This window comes from Strongylocentrotus purpuratus, unplaced genomic scaffold (genome assembly GCF_000002235.5).
Source record: "Strongylocentrotus purpuratus isolate Spur 01 unplaced genomic scaffold, Spur_5.0 spur5_scaffold_14, whole genome shotgun sequence".
Taxonomy (NCBI): domain Eukaryota; kingdom Metazoa; phylum Echinodermata; class Echinoidea; order Camarodonta; family Strongylocentrotidae; genus Strongylocentrotus; species Strongylocentrotus purpuratus.
In genome coordinates this window covers 31,518,840-31,525,143 of record NW_022145599.1, presented here as the reverse complement: position 1 = coordinate 31,525,143, position 6,304 = coordinate 31,518,840, and the positions used below count along the sequence as shown (strand labels likewise).

Genomic DNA, 6,304 nt, shown 5'->3' with positions numbered 1-6,304 from the left:
CCGAGGCGTGCCGAGGGCAATAGCCCAATTGTAACCTTCCCGAGAGCGTATAAAAACAACTATTTCTCGAATATTAAAGCAGTCATTAATACTTTTATATGCCGAAAAAAAAACAGACTAAAAAATAAAAAATAAAAAAAAAAAAAAAAAAAAAAACTTTGTGATGGGATGGGATGGGATTCGATCTCTTGCGTTCAAAAGGTGATGTAACTAAACTCAGCGCCTTAAACCGCTCGGCCAGTCACCAGTCGCGCTCTGTCACCATAGATAGCAGTTTTTTCTAATATATACATTAAAATGGATTGAAAACGGCTTCGCGTGGTGGATGCTTCGCCGCTGCTCCATTAAACGGGCCCTTCTTTTACTTTTGCAATGCATATACGCACGAACTTAGATCAAGATCTATCGGCAGATGTTGTTTTTTTGTTTTTGGAAGTTTATTTTCGTCTTCATGTCAACAATGCAAGATAAAATTGTCGGTAAGATCGATCGAGATTCAATTGTATTGAAATTACCGACCAATTCTTCGCACACGTACGGTATCCTCGATCGCTCAGACCATTTTTTAACATGTAAACCTATGGGGGTAACCATGGAGACTTAACTATTTTCCCGTTAACCATGGTTATTGGGATTTTAGAACTGTTTTAACCATGGTTACTGGGAATTTTCGGGAACAGTTAAAGTTTATGAATGCAATTTCGACCAATCAGATTGCTGGATTACTTAAGTGAGGTATATAATTATTATTATTATCTGTATCATTACCATCTTTATTTATCAATTTTCAACAGGTTCAAAAGTTATACATAGGAGGTTGTACTCTAGATAGCATTGATCCATCAGCATCACGTGACCTAGCCAGGTTTCTTTGTCTTCAGCCTTGTCTCATTGACCTGACGATTGGGCTCAACGATACGTATTACGAGCCAACGCTTCTACATGATGAATTCTACCACGAACTTGCTCGTCTTGCTTCTTCCTCAAATGTAATTTCTAAGGCTTGTCACTTTTTATCAAAGTAAATTGATATTTTATACGTAGATAGATCAAATCGAAAGATGATATTTTCTAGTAATCAAACAAGAGAGATCAAAAGTTTAATATAGGACATAAGAATCAAAATTGATTTCTGAGTCTTTGTGGTCTTATATCTCTTGGATATATGTATTGTTTATGATAATCATATTTCATATTATTCATTACTTCTTTCTTACTTGCCTAAAAGAATTGAGAAGTTGAAGGTGATATGTAATGACGTAGACACTTATTCTTTGTATATATTGACATGGGCTGATAAATTAATAATTAAATTTCTTTCGAAAACCAAGTATTCGTATGCATACACCAGTGATTATTTTGTTTTAAATCGTTCTTATCCAATCAAATATGACCCCCTGAAACTATTTGTTCGGCTTAACATAACAACAGAAATTAAAATTGGTATTTAATTTCGAGGTGAAAAACATTATTGTCTGATAGATTCGAAAGGGGGTATATATGAAACGGGGTAACATTAAATAACTAATAAAGATCAGGCCTGTCTTTATACCCAAATGGATCGGAGTACAGTAAAGGAAAATTAAACAGTCCTAATTCACCTCCAGCGCATGTTTGTAAAGGTTTGTAGTATTCCTATAGAAGGTTAAACAAACATTTGATTTAGAAAGAGGTAATTTTTGTCCTTGCCTTGTAAAATTGAAGAAACGTATTGCAATTACTTGTCGTAGTAATAACTAGTAGTAGTAGTAGTAGGGATGGAGTAGTATCATTGTCATAATTAAAATTATTACAATTTACAGCAACATTACCATCTGCATTTATCACTTTTCAACAGGTTCAAAAAATATCCATAAAAGCTCTTTATCTTGAGAAGAATGATCTATCAGCATCACGTGACCTAGCCAGGTTTCTCTGTCTTCAGCCTTGTCTCATTGACCTGATGATATGGCTCAACGATCCGAATTACGGGCCAACGCTTCTACACGATAAATTCTACCACGAACTTGCTCTTTTTGCTTCTTCCTCAAAGGTTATTTTTAAGGTTCTTCACTCTTTATCAAAATAAATTATGCCAGTGATAGGTAGATAGATCAAATCGAAAGGTGATATTTTCTATTAATCAAACAAGAAAGATTAAAAGTTTAACATAGGACATAAGAATCTAATTTGATTGCTGAGTCTTTGCGGTCTTATATCTCTTGGATATATGTATTGATTATGATAATCATTTTTTATATTATTCATTAATTCTTTCTAACTTGCCAAAAAGAATTGAGAAGTTGAAGATGATATGTACTGACGTAGACACGTATTCATTGTATATATTTACATTGGCTGATAAATTAATAATTAAATTTCTTTCGAAAACCAAGTATTCGTATGCATACACCAGTGATTATTTTGTTTTAAATCGTTCTTAACCAATCATATATGACTCCCTGAATATATTTGTTAGGCTTAGCATTACAACAGAAATCAAAATTGGTATTCAATTTCGAGGTGAAAAACATTATTGTCTGATAGATTCGAAAAGGGTATATATGAAACGGGGTAACATTAAATAAGTAATAAAGATCAAGCCTGTCTATATACCCAAATGGATCGGAGTACAGTAAAGGGAAATTAAACAGTCCTGATTCTTCTCCAGCGCGTGTTTGTAAAGGTTTGTAGTATTCCTATTGAAGGTTAAACAAACATTTGATTTAGAAAGAGGTAATTTTTGTCCTTGCCTTGTAAAATTGAAGAAACGTATTGCAATTACTTGTCGTAGTAATAACTAGTAGTAGTAGTAGTAGGGATGGAGTAGTATCATTGTCATAATTAAAATTATTACAATTTACAGTAACATTACCATCTGCATTTATCACTTTTCAACAGGTTCAAAAAGTATCCATAAAAGCTCTTTATCTTGAAAGGAATGATCCATCAGCATCACGTGACCTAGCCAGGTTTCTCTGTCTTCAGCCTTGTCTCATTGACCTGATGATATGGCTCAACGATCCGAATTACGAGCCAACGCTTCTACACGATGAATTCTACCACGAACTTGCTCTTTTTGCTTCTTCCTCAAAGGTAATTGTTTAGGTTCCTCACTTTTTATCAAAATAAATCATGCCATTGATACGTAGATAGATCAAATCGAAAGGTGATATTTTCTAGTAATCAAACAAGAAAGATCAAAAGTTTAACATTGGACATAAGAATCTAATTTGATTGCTGAGTCTTTGCGGTCTTATATCTCTTGGATTTATGTATTGGTTATGATAATCATATTTTATATTATTCATTACTTTTTTCTTACTTGCCTAAAAGAATTGAGAAGTTGAAGGTGATATGTAATGACGTAGACACTTATTCTTTGTATACAGGGCGTATCATAATAAAGGATATTGAAGTTTAATGACGATTTATATGAAAACTACTGATTTCATAATCAAGCATTTTATGTCTGTTGTAAAGGACAGAATGTCCTCTTGTTAATGACACCCCGATCATACTACTACTGTCACAGTTGACTGAATAACAAAGCATTGCTGTCCACCATGTGAAAGGTGCACTGTGACAAGTTAGCATTCACAGATAAATTCTAAAGATTAGTGCTTGTGTCAGCCCAGACATATTGAAATGCTGAACAATGAGTGGATTATGTGTCTAAGAAGGAAATGTTATCAAACTTGGCACAGTGCAACTTTCACATGGTGGACAGCAATGCTTTGTTATTCAGTCAACTGTGACAGTAGTAGTATGATCGGGTGTCATTAACAAGAGGACATTCTGTCCTTTACAACAGACATAAAATGCTTGATTATGAAATCAGTAGGTTTTATATAAATCGTCATTAAACTTCAATATCCTTTATTATGATACGCCCTGTATATTTACATGGGCTGATAAATTAACAATTACATTTCTTTCTAAAACCAAATATACGTATGCATACACCAGTGATTTAAAAAAAAAATTAAAATCGTTCTTAGCCAATCATATATGACCATCTGAAAATATTTGATAGGCTTAACATTACAACAGAAATTAAAATTGGTATTCAATTTCGAAGATAAAAACATCTTTGCGTGATATAGATTCGAGGGGGATATATGAATCACGGTAACATTAAATAGGTAATGAAGCCTGTCTATATCCCCGAATGGGTCGGAGTTCAGTAAAGAAAAATGAAACAGTCCTAATTCATCTCCAGCGCATGTTTGTAAAGGTTTGTAGTATTCCTATAGAAGGTTAAACAAACATTTGATTCAGAAAGGGGTGATTTTTGTCCTTGCCTTGTATTGTAACATTTACTTAATTGGAAAAAACTTATTGCAATTATTTGTAGTAGTAGTAGCTAGTAGAAGTAGTTGGAAAAGGAGTAGTGTCATTATCCTAATTAAAAATATTATTATTAAGTGTATCGTTACAATCTTCATTTATCACTTTTCAACAGATTCAAGAGTTATACATAGGAGTGCGTACTCTAGACAGGAATGATCCATCAGCATCACGTGACCTAGCCAGGTTTCTCTGTCTTCAGCCTTGTCTCATCGACCTGACGATTGGGCTCAACGATACGGCCTACGGGCCAACGCGTCTACACGATGAATTCTACCACGAACTTGCTCTTCTTGCTTCTTCCTCAAAGGTCATTTCTAAAGTTTGTCACTTTTTATCAAAGTAAATCTTACCACTGATACGTGGATAGATAAAATCGAAAGATGATATTTTCTAGTACCCGAACAAAGATATTACGGAAGTTTGACATAGGACATAAGAATCTTAATTGATTGCTGAGTAAAGAAAATTGAAACAGTCCTAATTCATCTCCAGCGCATGTGTGTAAAGGTTTGTACTATTCCTACAGAACGTTAAACAAACATTTGATTTAGAAAGGGGTAATTTTTGTCCTTGAGTTGTATTGTAACATTTACTTAATCGAAGAACGGTATTGCAATTATTATTTGTATTAGTAGTAGTAATTAGTAGTAGTAGTAGTAGTAGTAGTAGTAGGAGTAGTATCCTTATCATAATTAAAAATATTATTATTAACAATAACATTACCATCTGCATTTATCACTTTTCAAAAGGTTCAAAAATTATCCATAAAAGCTCTTTTACTTGAGAGGAATGATCTATCAGCATCACGTGACCTAGCCAGGTTTCTCTGTCTTCAGCCTTGTCTCATCGACCTGACGATTGGGCTCAACGATACGGCCTACGGGCCAACGCGTCTACACGATGAATTCTACCACGAACTTGCTCTTCTTGCTTCTTCCTCAAAGGTCATTTCTAAAGTTTGTCACTTTTTATCAAAGTAAATCTTGCTATTGATACGTACATAGATAAAATCGAAAGATGATATTTTCTAGTAACCAAACAAGAAATTACAGACGTTTAACATAGGACATAAGAATCTAAATTGATTTCTGAGTCTTTGCGGTCTTATATCTCTTGGATATATGTATTGATTATGATAATCATATTTTATGTACTTCTTTCTTACTTGCCTAAATGAATTGAGAAGTTGAAGATGATATGTAATGACGTAAACACGTATTCATTGTATATATTTACATGGGCTGATAAACTAATAATTAAACTTCTTTCGAAAACCAAATATACGTATGCATACACCAGTGATTATTTTCATTTCATCGTTCTTAACCAATCATATTGTATGACCCACTGAAATATTTTTTTGGCTTACCATTACAACAGAAATTAAAATTGGTATTCAATTTCGAAGTTAAAAACATCTTTGCCTGATAGATTTGAGGGGGGATATATGAATGACGGTAACATTAAATAGGTAATGAAGCCTGTCTATATCCCCGAATGGATCGGAGTTCAGTAAAGAAAAATGAAACAGTCCTAATTCATCTCCAGCGCATGTTTTTAAAGGTTTGTAGTATTCCTATAGAAGGTTAAACAAACTTTTGATTTAGAAAGGGGTAATTTTTGTCCTTGCCTTGTATTGTAACATTTACTTAATTGGAAAAAACTTATTGCAATTATGTGTAGTAGTAGCAGCTAGTAGAAGTAGTTGGAAAAGGAGTAGTGTCATTATCCTAATTAAAAATATTATTATTAAGAGTATCGTTACAATCTTCATTTATCACTTTTCAACAGATTCAAAAGTTATACATAGGAGTGCGTACTCTAGACAGGAATGATCCATCAGCATCACGTGACCTAGCCAGGTTTCTCTGTCTTCAGCCTTGTCTCATCGACCTGACGATTGGGCTCAAGGATACGGCCTACGGGCCAACGCGTCTACACGATGAATTCTACCACGAACTTGCTCTTCTTG

At 33.8% G+C, this 6,304-nt stretch overlaps 1 long non-coding RNA gene across 1 annotated transcript; it reads left to right on the top strand.

Annotated features, from left to right (window-relative positions):
- The first annotated feature begins 4,460 nt into the window (after positions 1–4,460).
- LOC105440554 lies at positions 4,461–6,304 on the top strand. Its single transcript, XR_004064028.1, has 3 exons — positions 4,461–4,639; positions 5,082–5,276; positions 6,124–6,304. It is a non-coding gene; the product is annotated as an uncharacterized LOC105440554 (long non-coding RNA).